Source organism: Salvelinus alpinus, chromosome 14, assembly GCF_045679555.1.
Source record: "Salvelinus alpinus chromosome 14, SLU_Salpinus.1, whole genome shotgun sequence".
NCBI classification, from domain to species: Eukaryota; Metazoa; Chordata; class Actinopteri; order Salmoniformes; family Salmonidae; genus Salvelinus; species Salvelinus alpinus.
The window spans coordinates 9627681-9641217 of NC_092099.1; the positions used below are offsets into that span (position 1 = coordinate 9627681).

The 13537-nt window shown below is 42.3% G+C and overlaps 1 protein-coding gene across 6 annotated transcripts in view; it reads right to left on the bottom strand.

Annotated features, from left to right (window-relative positions):
• adarb1b (adenosine deaminase RNA specific B1b) overlaps positions 1 to 13537 on the bottom strand; it is a 181936-nt gene that overhangs the window by 133483 nt on the left and 34916 nt on the right. For 2 of the 6 annotated variants that reach the window (XM_071340321.1, XM_071340319.1), the window contains exon 1: positions 8161 to 8428. The exons of the other annotated variants lie outside the window; for them this stretch is intronic. The gene's annotated coding sequence lies outside the window, so the exon portion shown is untranslated. Of the gene's footprint in view, positions 1 to 8160; positions 8429 to 13537 lie in introns of those variants that run through there. 6 annotated transcript variants of the gene reach the window in all.

A 13537-nucleotide genomic window follows, 5' to 3' on the forward strand; every position in this document is an offset into this window, starting at 1 on the left:
CAGGTTAAGCAACCAATGCATATGGTTCCGGAAAATGTCTTAAAATATCCGGTGAATTAAAATGGAAACTCTGGCCCGTGTAACTATGTTTGTCCTCTGTTGTTTAGTGATTCATTTTGTTTGCTGAAATCCATACTTTTTAATAAAATGTTAAACAAACACAACCACGGACTGTTTTCCTTGTTGAGATTCAAATTGGCACATGCGCATTGACTTGCCATCTTAGAGCAACAGCGATGGGGGAAAAGTCGGTGGTTGTATTTGATTTCATGTTTTACTAAAAAGTATCGATTTCAGAAAAAAAAGGCACGCAACAACAGAGGACAAACATAGATACATAGTAAAGGGTTAAGAGTTTACACTTTTGAAGTATCGACGCATAGTGACTCAAAGGAGTCGTAAGTTCTTTTAAAATACTCTAGCCTGCGCTCAGAGGTACTTGGCAACGCTACCCCTCATCCATCCTTCCATAGAGCATTATAAAATGCACCGGAGCGCTAAAGTCTTGTCATTTCCGCCCGGCAACAGTCTCTCTGGAGAAAGGCGTGGTTTGAGGCCATGTCGGTGCGACACATGGAGGACGACTCAATCTGAATTAAGATTCAAACGAGTGGGGAGAGCCCAGAGTTGAAACAAATAGATCATTAAATCAATTATTATCAATTAGCAAAACCTGCGGAGACGCGAAGCCAGCAGCTAACATTTCCAATTAAAAAATGTTTGCCATAGAGCTATACATACATAACATAGGATAATACACCCCCCTCCCGTGTACAACCATGGGAAAATTTGCTTGGAATTAGAACACGTGCCTTGGAGGGCCTCTGGAATACACAGACATCTAGATTTTGCTCTCCTCTCCTGGTATGTGGATGTCTATTTGACCTTGAAAAGGATATGCTCAAAAGGCATTCTTATATTCAGGCAAAGATACATTTGCTGGATTGTATTAATCGCAGCGTGAGTAGAACTGATATGAACAACATGCATATCCAGGAATGCCACTCGTAATGGACTGAATGGAAAATGCATCTCCATATAACATAAAAGCACAACCGGGTTCACAAGGGACATTCTTAAATCGCTCATTTGTTAGGCTTGTGTGTAAGCTCACCCACCATGGCAAACATTGAAAACCCTCCAAGTCGCTCGCTCATAAATATTTCAAGATTTCATAAAGGGTGGGGGGGGGTAAAGCAAATTACACCCACAGATGCAGGCCTGTGATTGAATAATACATGTCAGTGCGTCACGAAAACATAATTTCCCGCAATTTTAGGAATACCAAGGTTGAAATGAGAAATGTGTTGTGAAAGAAAATAGGGCAGGAAGATGTGCCAGTTACTGGCTCTTCTCCCTGGTTACAGCCCCACTGCATTGTCCTGGTTCACTGAGCATGACGAGAAGTTGTCTTTCAAGTCCCACATCAACGAGAGAGAAGGTTCCATCAAAGTTGTGTCTCTTCCCCCCCCCCAACTCCATTATGATGGGGATGGGGGACACCGCTATCCTGATTGCACTTGGGCGGGGGCAGGGGGGGAGTATGTGAAGGCGACTGGAGAAGTGAGAGGCGGCTGACAGCTAACGCACAAAGTCTTGCCCACACTGTCACACGCACAACCCCTTGGCTGTCACAGTGCTGACCACCGTGGCACTGTGCCACCAGCCCTATGGTCGTCAGTACAATATCAGAACAAAAGAGCATCACCTTTCACATCTCATTGCATGAACTAATGTGAAGCTAGTTTCAGGGTATATGGGAGATACTAGAACATGCCTCTATAAAAGTCAAGGTCAAAAAGATAAAGGTTGGTGGGGGGGTGTAACACGTGGTCTATGTCCACACGAGTAAGTGTCAACCCAGAGCAGAAGATTAAACAGAGACAATAACACTTTTCAAGTTACTGTGGAGATGGAAATAAACTTCTCTCCAATCAGAAGCTTGAAGGATGCGGCGGCCCACTTTTCTGGCCCATTCAGCAGCATGAGAGTCAAGCACGAAGAAGTGTCACACTCTGTGACGATGGAAGACAAATAACTGCTACAGAGCCATCAATCAAAGGATGATGTATTACTGTGTGTGACAGCTCCGTCGTCCACACACACACACACACACACACACACACACACACACACACACAAACCATGAGTTTCAGCTCACTGGGTCGCTAACGAGCCGCTAAGCCACTTCATCTCTGCCCCAAAGTCATCAAACGCTAGCAAAACTGTGCTGTGTGTCTTCATTGTCTGTGGTTGACTAACAACACGAAAGGGACAGGAAAGTACCAGGCCTCAGAACAAAAGTAATTACTACTTCATCAAACATATATTTACAATGTTTGACTTACTGGAGACGAATGAATAGATGTTTTCCAAATTTGTGTACTAATTGAACAACAAAAGTTTGAGATACTTTACCATGACAATTAGAGAGATTTAATTGGATGATTAGAATGACTGATGATTAGAATGACTATGATGATTAGATGATTAGAATGACTATGATGAGTAGAATGACTATGATGATTAGAATGACTATGATGATTAGAATGACTATGATGAGTAGAATGACTATGATGATTAGAGTGACTGTGATGATTAGAATGACTATGATGAGTAGATGATTAGAATGACTATGATGAGTAGAATGACTATGATGATTAGAATGACTATGATGATTAGAGTGACTATGATGATTAGCGTGACTATGATGAGTAGATGATTAGAATGACTATGATGAGTAGAATGACTATGATGATTAGAATGACTATGATGAGTAGAATGACTATGATGATTAGAGTGACTATGATGATTAGCGTGACTATGATGATTAGAATGACTATGATGATTAGAGTGACTATGATGAGTAGATGATTAGAATGACTATGATGAGTAGAATGACTATGATGATTAGAGTGACTATGATGAGTAGAGTGACTATGATGATTAGAGTGACTATGATGATTAGAGTGACTATGATGATTAGAGTGACTATGATGATTAGAGTGACTATGATGATTAGAGTGACTACGATGATTAGAGTGACTATGATGAGTAGAATGACTATGATGAGTAGAATGACTATGATGATTAGAGTGACTATGATGATTAGAGTGACTATGATGATTAGAGTGACTATGATGATTAGAATGACTACGATGATTAGAGTGACTATGATAATTAGAGTGACAACAATGACAACGATGATGACAATGACGATTAGAATTACTGATGATTAGAATGACTATGATGATTAGAATGACTATGATGATTAGAATGACTATGATGATTAGAGTGACTACGATGATTAGAATGACTATGATAATTAGTGACAACAATGACAACGATGATGACAATGACGATTAGAATTACTGATGATTAGAATGACTATGATGATTAGAGTGACTATGATGAGTAGATGATTAGAATGACTATGATGATTAGAATGACTATGATGATTAGAGTGACTATGATGATTAGAGTGACTATGATGATTAGAATGACTATGATGAGTAGAATGACTATGATGATTAGAATGACTATGATGATTAGAGTGACTATGATGAGTAGATGATTATAATGACTATGATGAGTAGAATGACTATGATGATTAGAGTGACCATGATGATTAGAATGACTATGATGATTAGAGTGACCATGATGATTAGAATGACTATGATGATTAGAGTGACCATGATGATTAGAGTGACTATAATGATTAGAGTGACTACATTATGCAACAAAGAATCATGATGAATCGCCTTGTCAAGCAACAAGCCTGGGACTTCATCGTAATTGTGTGAAGTCATCATTCAGAAAAGCCTTTACACACAGTGTAAAAGAGGGAGCAGGATGACTCGGTCCACCCAGAGAGCCAAGTTGAGAGATACAGTACATGGTCTGTTGAAAGGACGTCAACCTTGCATCTCAGGAGTCATCCTCTGTGTGAGGCCTCCTTTCCCTTGACTCCTCAGCTAATGGGGCAATGCAATTAAGCAATGGACAAATAGATGACAAATGTTTGAGATGGAAAAACAGAAGTCATCTTAATTCCAGCACGCCATCTCCAGTCAGATAGAAACCCCTAAAGGTTGATGACACTCATCACTTTGAAGATCCTGGGATTGTTATTTAAAGCGAAACCCCTTTGCACCACATGTCAGACCCGGGTGAAGTGAACCGCAAAAGACACCAAGCCTGGATGGCACTGCCAAGCGTTCAGGCTCTGACAGTCAGGCGCGATTTAGGGAGGGAGTTGGGTGCATCTGGGGCTTCCATTTTAAGTCAGCCAAATATCTAAGAGGGGGAACACTAAAAATCCAACAAAACGTGGGATCTTTTTGGTTTGCCCACAACATAAAAGCACACATAGGCTTTTCTGGCTGATAGTCAGCTTGTTGGACCTCAATAGTGATGGGGGAAGAAAAAGAGGGAGATTCACAAGTATGGTACCCTTCTTGCATTTGGGCCCCTTTCCACTGGTGTTGCTAAACGCATTCAGCTTCTGATCAGAGGAGATCTGCCAAGACACATCAGATTCATTTGACGTCTGAGCTAGTTCCCCCCCCCCCCCCCTTCTCCGAGGGACTTTATCTGACTATTGTCAGAGAGTGGCTCTCTGAAGAAGTCAGGGTTCTCACACGTAGAAGTCAACCCCGAGAGGAATACATTGGGACCGTGTGCACACACAGTAGACACATTTTCACACAAGCTTGCCACCGGCCAGACATATCAGACAGATTACGACCCATCATCTTCTACATCTCACTACTGGTTTGCTCTGATCCCTTTGAGACATTTTAGTCACTCCCATCACAACAAAACATGCAAATGCAGCCCAGCAGTGGCCTGGCAGTCCACAACATCTTCTCAGTGGAGAGGAAACAAAAGCTGATTTAATTTGGTTTTGCACTGGGCAAAAATGTATATTGTTGGTTTGTCATTTCCATACTGGTATCAGGGAAGGATACAGTTTACATAGAGGAGACCTTGAGTAAGGAATTACATTTTGTTAGAGATTGGTTGACTGACGACAAATTGTCGCTACATTTGGAACAAAACGTAGATTGCTTAGGGCTGACAAGATAAAGGTCAACTGTGCAGGCAAGGAGATTGAATCTAAAACAAGTGTAACTTATCTTGGTGTGTCCCTTGATCAATCCCTTTCTGGAGACCTGACTGCTGCAAAATGTGTTTCTAAAATGGCGAACAAATTGAAATGTTTATATCGTAACACTAGATATTTTAACATTAAAGTTAAGAAACTACTTGTCTCAAACTTGATTCAGTGTAATTTTGATTATGCCTGCTCTACTTGGTATAGTGTGCTATCAAAAAAGCTGAAAAAGAGAATGCAGGTCATGCAGAATAATGTTATCAGGTATCTGCTGAACGTCCCCCCTCGGACCCACATAGGGGTACAGGAGTTTCAGGAGGTGGGCTTGTTGCCTTTGGAGTCCAGAGTGGACCAACAAACTTGATCATATGTTTGACATCTTAAATGATCGTGCCCCAACACAGTTACAATAACAGAGCTAGTGTTACGTATTGTAAAATCCCAAGATTAAACAGTACTGCGAGGAGCACGTTTTTCTATACAGGCATTTGTCTATGGAATAGACCAAAAAAAAGAAATAGCTTTAAAAAGCAGGCAAAGGTTGTCTAAGTAAGAGAAACCACTCCCTTGTGTACCCTACGGCTGGTCAGGTGTATTTATTTGAATAGGTATGATGTGCAATGAATAGATTGTTTTTTAAGGTCGAAATGTGAAATTAATATGGTTGCATTTTAAGGTTAGGGAGAAGTGCAGTGAATAGTACCACTTTTTAGGATGTCAATATAAATGAATATACTTATGGTTGTTAGTAATTTTGTCTTGCCTTTTAATCTTTATGTGTTATTGTTTTTACCATCGAGGATTACTTTGGAAACAAGCGTTTTAATTAATATTTATAAACGATATCCTCTGGGTCCACATTATACATTTTGTTGTATATGTCTGTTACCCCAAATAAATTCAATTCAATTGCTATAATGTTTGTGGGGGGAAGCACAAATCACAAAAAAATAATAATAATATTACACACAAAATTTAAAGCCAAAAGCCATAGCTAATTAGATTTGAGCTCTCCGTGGTTACAGGGAAAGCAAAGCAGAGAGAGTGAACCAACAGAAACATTACAGTCATCGGGTGGAGTAGCTTTAATATACACTGTAAGCTGCTCTGGATAACATAATATGCCAAATTGTGTTCAAAATGTTAGTATTACTGGAATGCATGTAATGCTGTATTGTAACGTTCAGTTTGTCGGTAGCAACTGTGCCATGTAGAAGTATAACGATGCACTTATGATGCCTTGCATTTAAGGCGACAACAGAGCACAGGGAAACATACTAAATGATAAACTATGGTACAAAAAACACAGATCCCTAGCTTTCAGGCTATATAAAATATTGCTGTTAGGCTATGTACTAAGTACTATGATACTTTTAGAGCTGTGGGGTGTAGGCCATGTAATGCAGTCGGAGGCTGTGCAGTTGCTGCCGCATGTCGCCGTCGAGAAGAGCAGGGCTCAGCCGACCTGACACCGTCTCACGCTCTCCGTCCGGGCGCCCATTTCTCATGATCAGCGTGGGCATCACAAACAGGTCAGATGCTCTGCATACCCAAACGGAGACCTCTGTTATAAGAATGTATCTCTCTCACACACCCACTTCCAGAGAAGCATTTTCAAACCTACTACAGAGGTCCCGTTGACACTCACCGTGAGGGTTATTCAAACCAAGCTCAACGATCAAACAGGCAACTGGCAGCGCGCTGTATTCACAACTACATAATAGTTCAAGTACAGCTGTAAATTGCCATTGATCTGTGAGTAAGCAGATCTGTGGAGTGCGCTGAGGCCCAGTGTGGTGAGCTTGGCTGTATATGGCACATAAAGATGCCTGCTGCTGATTTCCGACAGGGAGAGTGCTTCCTCGTGAACAGCAGGTGTTGCTGGTTGGATTCACAGTTCGCTGGTCAAGTAACCTCGAGTTCAATGCATCCCTTTTTAACCCTCCAAAATCCAGACATTTAAAATACATGCATACAGCTGGATTTAAAATCGGTGCATATGTAATATACTACCAAAGTATATATTTTTTTTATAAACCGCCAAAGTTTCACCAGGACCTTAAGTAGGGCCAATGTAAAATAAAAAGGTAAGATCTGTAAGCAGTGTACACTGAAGTGAGCCCCGCGTCGGGCATCAGGATCTCAGTTTAAGCCTGGCTTATGGCCCAAACAGCCTGAGCAATTCACAGCCCGGGATAAAAAGGAGAGGATCGGCTTGGACTCCATTCTCTTAAACCAGTCAGGGATTACACCAGCTAAATCACTCCGCCGGAGCTACCAACCATAGCCCAGTAAAACACAGCTTCTGTGCTCATGCCAATTTGATCATAGAGGGAATGGAACGGCAGAGAATCCTCTCAGTGATTACTACGTTCCCTCAGTCAGAGGTTAATTGATGATTTTGTGTGGGGGAGATGAGATTGGGAGTTGGAGTAACACTTGAGCAAATACTGTAATTCTAGTCTACCTATCAGTGCTAAAATATCCATCACATGCAGTTTGCAATAGTGTGGAAAACTCTATAAGTGACTCAAGATGGCGTTGGTTGTGAAGTGTGACCCTTCAGTTGGTAGCGGTCTGTTTGCCCTCCTCTGCGGGCATGTTAGGGTTCGTAGGATTCTGTGGTGCCAGCTGTGCCTGTGGTACGCCCGCTTCCAGTCTCTCAGAGTAGCAGTTGTCAAGGCTGATGTACAGTCAGCAGCAGACTACCCAAACAGTTCTCGTGTGCACACACACAAATACAGACAGACAAACACACTAGGCGTTCATATGACACCAGGGAGAACTTGTTTAACTATGAGCACTTTTGCCCGCATGTTTGTCTCCGGATCGCAGCATGGAACTAACACATCATCCCTTTATTTGCCCACCACAGCGAGCACTGAATTATTACTGCGTAGCTAGTGCCACGGCGAGAAGCCTTGCCTCGCCACACTGCTGCAGAGTAGAGGCAGCAAGTAAGCTGCTGTTCACCCAGAGAAAAGAGATGCAGTCTACCTGTGTGGAAAAAGAGAAATATTTATCAAAGCAATGGACCTTCTCACCTGCTGGTTGGCTGATCCAGTCCAGGATTGACCTAGTCCACGCCCATGAGAGAGAGAATCCTCTTTTCCCTCGCCGTTCTATACATCACTTCGCTAATTGTTGACTGACACATGTTGCATATTTGCTTTTGGCATCCTCTCGAAGGACACGGAAAAGATACATGAAAAGACGCTAGGCAGATAATCATAAACAAACGTGCGTAAGTCTGGAGAGCTGTGATAGCGTGGGTGGGCTAGCAAGTGTGAGAGGAGAGTGCCATGGTGGAGGAGGAGGGATGGAGAGTGGGAGAAAAGGAGAGAGCTGGCGCTCGGCTTTAGCACAGCATCAGCACTGCATCAGCACTGCGCATCTGTCATCAAGATCAAAGAGGTTCATATTTTTACCTCGCGAGGCCTTTTGTGCTGCCTTCTCCCTGGTAAGGAGTCTCCGCAAAAGAAAATCCAAAATCCCATGCTCTCCCTCCCTCCATCATCTCAAAACGTTTGTTTGGTACGAGATTAAAACAAGGTGTATAAGAGCTGAACCTGAAGAGTTAACGTTTTAACGGGTCAACTTCTGTGGATGTGATTTGGATATCTGTACAGTCCCGCATCAATCACAACAATCCTAGCTCAATCAATGTGGCGTGTAGAAAAAGGGTACAGTATCCACATTAATCTTTGGGTTTATCCCCTCTTGCAGCGATTAAGAAGCTACAGAGCCGTTGATAGTTTCGCTTTCTGTTCCGCCAAGTCCTCCAGACGACACTTCTCTTCTCCTTAAACAAAGCGCCTTTGTGTTTCCAGCGTGCTCACACATGCCCCTGTCCAATTAAATCACAATCAGCTGGCCCATGTTCCCATATAATTGACAGTGTCTAAACCTACAGGCCAATGGCGAGAGCGCAGTATCACTCAGTCAGTTTCACAGTAAATGGACGCTCTCCAAGCTCATCACAAAACAAAATAAGGTTTTAAACAAAAGAGGGTCCTTGGATCAATGGGAAATCCCTCTAAAATGGAGTGTTTGTTGGTGCATTGGTGTTCTTCCCCTTGTTGTGTTGACCTTCCCTTGACCTCAAACTAAGCCAAGTGGAGGACACGTGGAGAAAGCACTTCAAGCCTGAGGTAAAGGTCATTCCTCGAAGGACCCATTTTGCATTTACATTTACTGTAAAATGCTGGGCATCAAATACAGATTAGTGTTTTCCACTAGCACCGGCTTTCAGCTATACCGCCGATTAGTCATTTTCAACCAGCTACTTTTCCCACTTAAAGGAGAAGTTTACCCAAAATCCAGAAACTCCCAAGTGATTCCATACATTGAAACTAGTTCAATGGAGTTTGCCCTCTCCCCATTTCTCTCTCTCTCTCTGTAGTGCTGTACTGAAACAGCTGCATAAACGGGTAACGTGACTAGTGATGTTGCTAGATGCAAGACTCGCTCTGCTCTGTTGTCAGTAAATTCATGATTGAATTGTGTTTGAATTTGAATTGTGTTTTATTGAAAGCGCACGGCGAATGACACATTTTTGGCAAAAGTACTATTGGTTGAGTCAAGAAATGTGTACTTTTCCACCTAAAATATTTGTGATTATTTTATATCATTATTTTATGTAGTCGACTGCCACAGCAGAGGACATTGGTAACAACTGGGCATGTGCACCCGCGTAGGGGAGACCCTGCTATGTCCCATATAATTGTGGTAACGATGAGTCGAAATCCACTTAGCCTATTGTTTTCTGGCACATTCATTTATGCCTATTTTCTTTCGCGTGCAGGGTCCAACATTAACAATGGCCCGGGGCAAGTAAAAACATGTCGCGGGCCAGTGGATCTCGTCAGTCACTGGCCCAATAGGGCTAGTTAATTTATCAACATATTTTTGCATTCCAGTTCAACATTTACCTGTTCTGTCGCAGTCTACCATTGAAGACTACATGCGTAAATGTCAAACTATTTGTATTTGAGCAATATAGTGGCTTTTCATTCAAGCACCACCACGCTCCTGCAAGTCACAACTTCTCGAGCACTCGAGTTGATGCCTTCACACAGCACACACAAACTATCTAGAGCAAAACGAAGCGCCCATCAATGTACTCGCTGAGATTTTTTATTTTAGGGAAAGTGATTTACAAAAGTAAACCTTCAATAGTGAACATACTACCAATATGCTGGCTACTGTTGATAGTCTGCAAAAAGAAAGCTACAAAAAGACACCTAGGATTGCTTGACTAACGTAGCCATGTTGATATCTTTTTTGAAACGTTTGTCTTAAAAGGGGCAGCGTCCTATTTTCAAATCTTCTCAAAATTACATACTTTAGAAAACAAAAATGAATGCAATTAATACAATGCCATTCTAAAGAATAAATTATATTACACAGCTTTTTAATACATATCATCATAACCAAATGTAGCCTATTGATAGCTAAATATAGAGAGAAAGCATGCCAACCTATTTGTCCTGAATTATTTTTTATTTTTTATTTAACTAGGCAAGTCAGTTAAGAAAAAAATATTATTTACAATGACAGCCTAGGAGCGGTGGGTTAACTGCCTTGTTCAGGGGCAGAACAACAGATGTTTACCTTGTCAGCTCAAGGATTCGATCTAGCAACCTTTCGGTTACACGCCCAACGCTCTAACCACTAGGCTACCTGTAGCTTGAATGACCCCAATGCGTTTAAGAACTACACCATGTCCGAGCCAGTAGGGGAAAAAATGTACGTTGGCCCCTGGCGTGTTTCATATGCAGCCACGGAGTAGTGGAGCATAGGCTATTTACTCCACTTTGATTGACGAACAGTAAGCTTGATGGGTTTACAAAAGGTGTTGAACTGGCTGAACAAAGTCGATCTCTTGTATCCTTTCCATTCATAAATCATACAGCGTAGTCATATGTCCATGGTACCGCATCGGGACAAGTAAACTAAAGATCTCTTTTGTATTTTTGATATGAAGTCCATCAGGACTTGCGAGACAGTGACTTCAAAGTGAGTGACTCGTCAGTAGCCTACCGAATCGTATTGGTAAGAGAGACGTTCATTTGGCTTCCTAATTTGCCTACCGATAGGCTTTTTTGACGATTAACTGTAGATAAATTAAACGAATCCTTAGAGCAGGAACAATAGGTAGGCCAAAAAAAGGCCTAAATATGATCAAAGAAAACAGATTGAATATGCCAAGTGGAGAAATATTTATCCAGAGTCACAGTGAGAGCAGTACGTAAAATCTCTCTCCACTCAGTGCCAATTTAATGTTATTGTGGCTCTTGGCCTTTTCCGAGGACAGGGAGCAGGACAGAGGGACGACACACACACACACACACAGCCATCAGATGAGACACACACTCAGCCATCGGGACGAGGTCTGAGTTTACACGTGTGCCATTGTGCATCAGCCAGACGACTTTAAAGGAGAAAGAATTTCATAAGCAAGGTCATGGAATGAATGGACTAACTGTAAGTCACTCTGCTAAATGACTACAATGTAAAATGGAAATGGAACGGGAGAGAAAGAATGGAAATGGAACGGGAGAAAAAGACAAGATGGGTGGAGGTTGAAAAAAGGCAGAAAGAGAAAAGGAAAAAAACGGACCACAAAAAGAGGGAAAGCAGATTAACAACAGAGGCGTGTAGTCCCCCCCTCCCTCTGCTCGCCCGTGTCTTGTTTACGTTTCAATTACTAGCACTGACCTCCAGGACGTGTCCCTCTCTCTACCCTATATCCAGATGTTGTTCAGATAATTAAAGTCGGCCCCTTTTGTCTGCAGAGGTCACTCAGATAACATCTGCGCCGAGTGCAGCAGCGGCTAAAACAGACAGCTCGAGTCTCTGCGGTGGAACCTGGAGTGTGTGCGCGAACAGACAGACACACAGGCAAACACACAGAAGGACATACACATGCACACACTTTGTAGAGCGCAAAGGAGAGTTATTGTAAACAAACTCACTGAGTCCATAAAATGACGGTTTCTTTCAGACTCATATGCATCAAGATAAGCATTAGTAGTCCTGACCACGAGAGAGCCCCAGTATGTATTCAGATATCCCTACTGATGCTACTGCATACCACCACAGTCTACTGCATGAGCAGCCTGATGGCACTTCAAACAGGCTAAAAACACCTCCTTCAGGAGGACAACATGCAGCTTCCTATAAATAAAAGAGCTAGTCTAAGCGGGACATGCTTTGACGGGAAGTCCGCATCCTAAAAATTGTTGTTTTTTTCACCTTTATTTAACCAGGTAGGCTAGCTGAGAACAAGTTCTCATTTACAACTGCGACCTGGCCAAGATAAAGCAAAGCAGTGTTACACAGACAACAACACAGAGTTACACATGGAATAAACTACCCCAAGTCCATTGTGATGTATATGTTCACATATTTCAGTCTCTTCATTGTGTGTTGTTTTATTCACTCGATTTTGGTTGAAAATAAGCCTAGGAAGGCAGATTATATGTATAAAGAAACACAGTGTGGGTCTGAAGCTGCATCGTTAGCCTAGCAACGAGCGTAGCTCTCGCTGCGCTGCGACAGTGAATCATAAGAAGAGCCGTTTGGCTCGCTAATCCCAAACAAACAGCTAACTGTTAACGAAACTGCGGCCCCCAGTTGGTCAAACCCCAGGCAAAGCATGCGGGTTATCCTGCCATTTAAAGGCAATCGTGGCCTTCCTCGGCATACCCTTTACATTGAGGCTTGTGGTCTGTGTGTGTGTGTGAAGGTCACTACAGAAGCCTAGCCTCGCTGTCTTCACCACCACTCCCCAATGCCCTTTCTGTTCGATTGTGACAACATCTATCTGGACCATCAAGTTCTGTCTGATGGGGGAGAGCAGTGTCACCTCACCCCATTAAAAGATAATCATCTCGTTAAGTGCCTTTTGTCTGATGTGGTTTTGTATTCCAATACAAAGCCCTAAAAACATTCACGCGGTACGTTGTCCATTGCCTTGACAGAGAGATTAGAAGTGAAAGAACGGCTAATACATCTCTGCTCAACTGCCCTCGTCGACATCTGTAACTGACGAGGAGGAACCAGATGGAAGCAGAGTTTGTGTCTGGTCATGTCCATTGGCAGCTTTTCCTTTCACCCTCTTGCTGTAATTCAGATAGGGTTTAATTGAATTGTGATAAAACTGCATGATGTTCAAAATCGTATTACCAACCGTATTGCACTTAGTATATTGTACTGTAATGTAGAACGACATGATGTTGTGTGAATAGTAGCCTACATGAAGGACAAGTAATTGTGTTCTTGTGACGACGCCTTCTAAATTGTCCTCGCGGGGATTTAATATAGCGGTATTGTACTGTATTCGACAAACATCGCCGGGTAAAACAAACGCAGACACCGTACTTCCCCAGGGATGGAGTGAACTGAGTTCCACATACA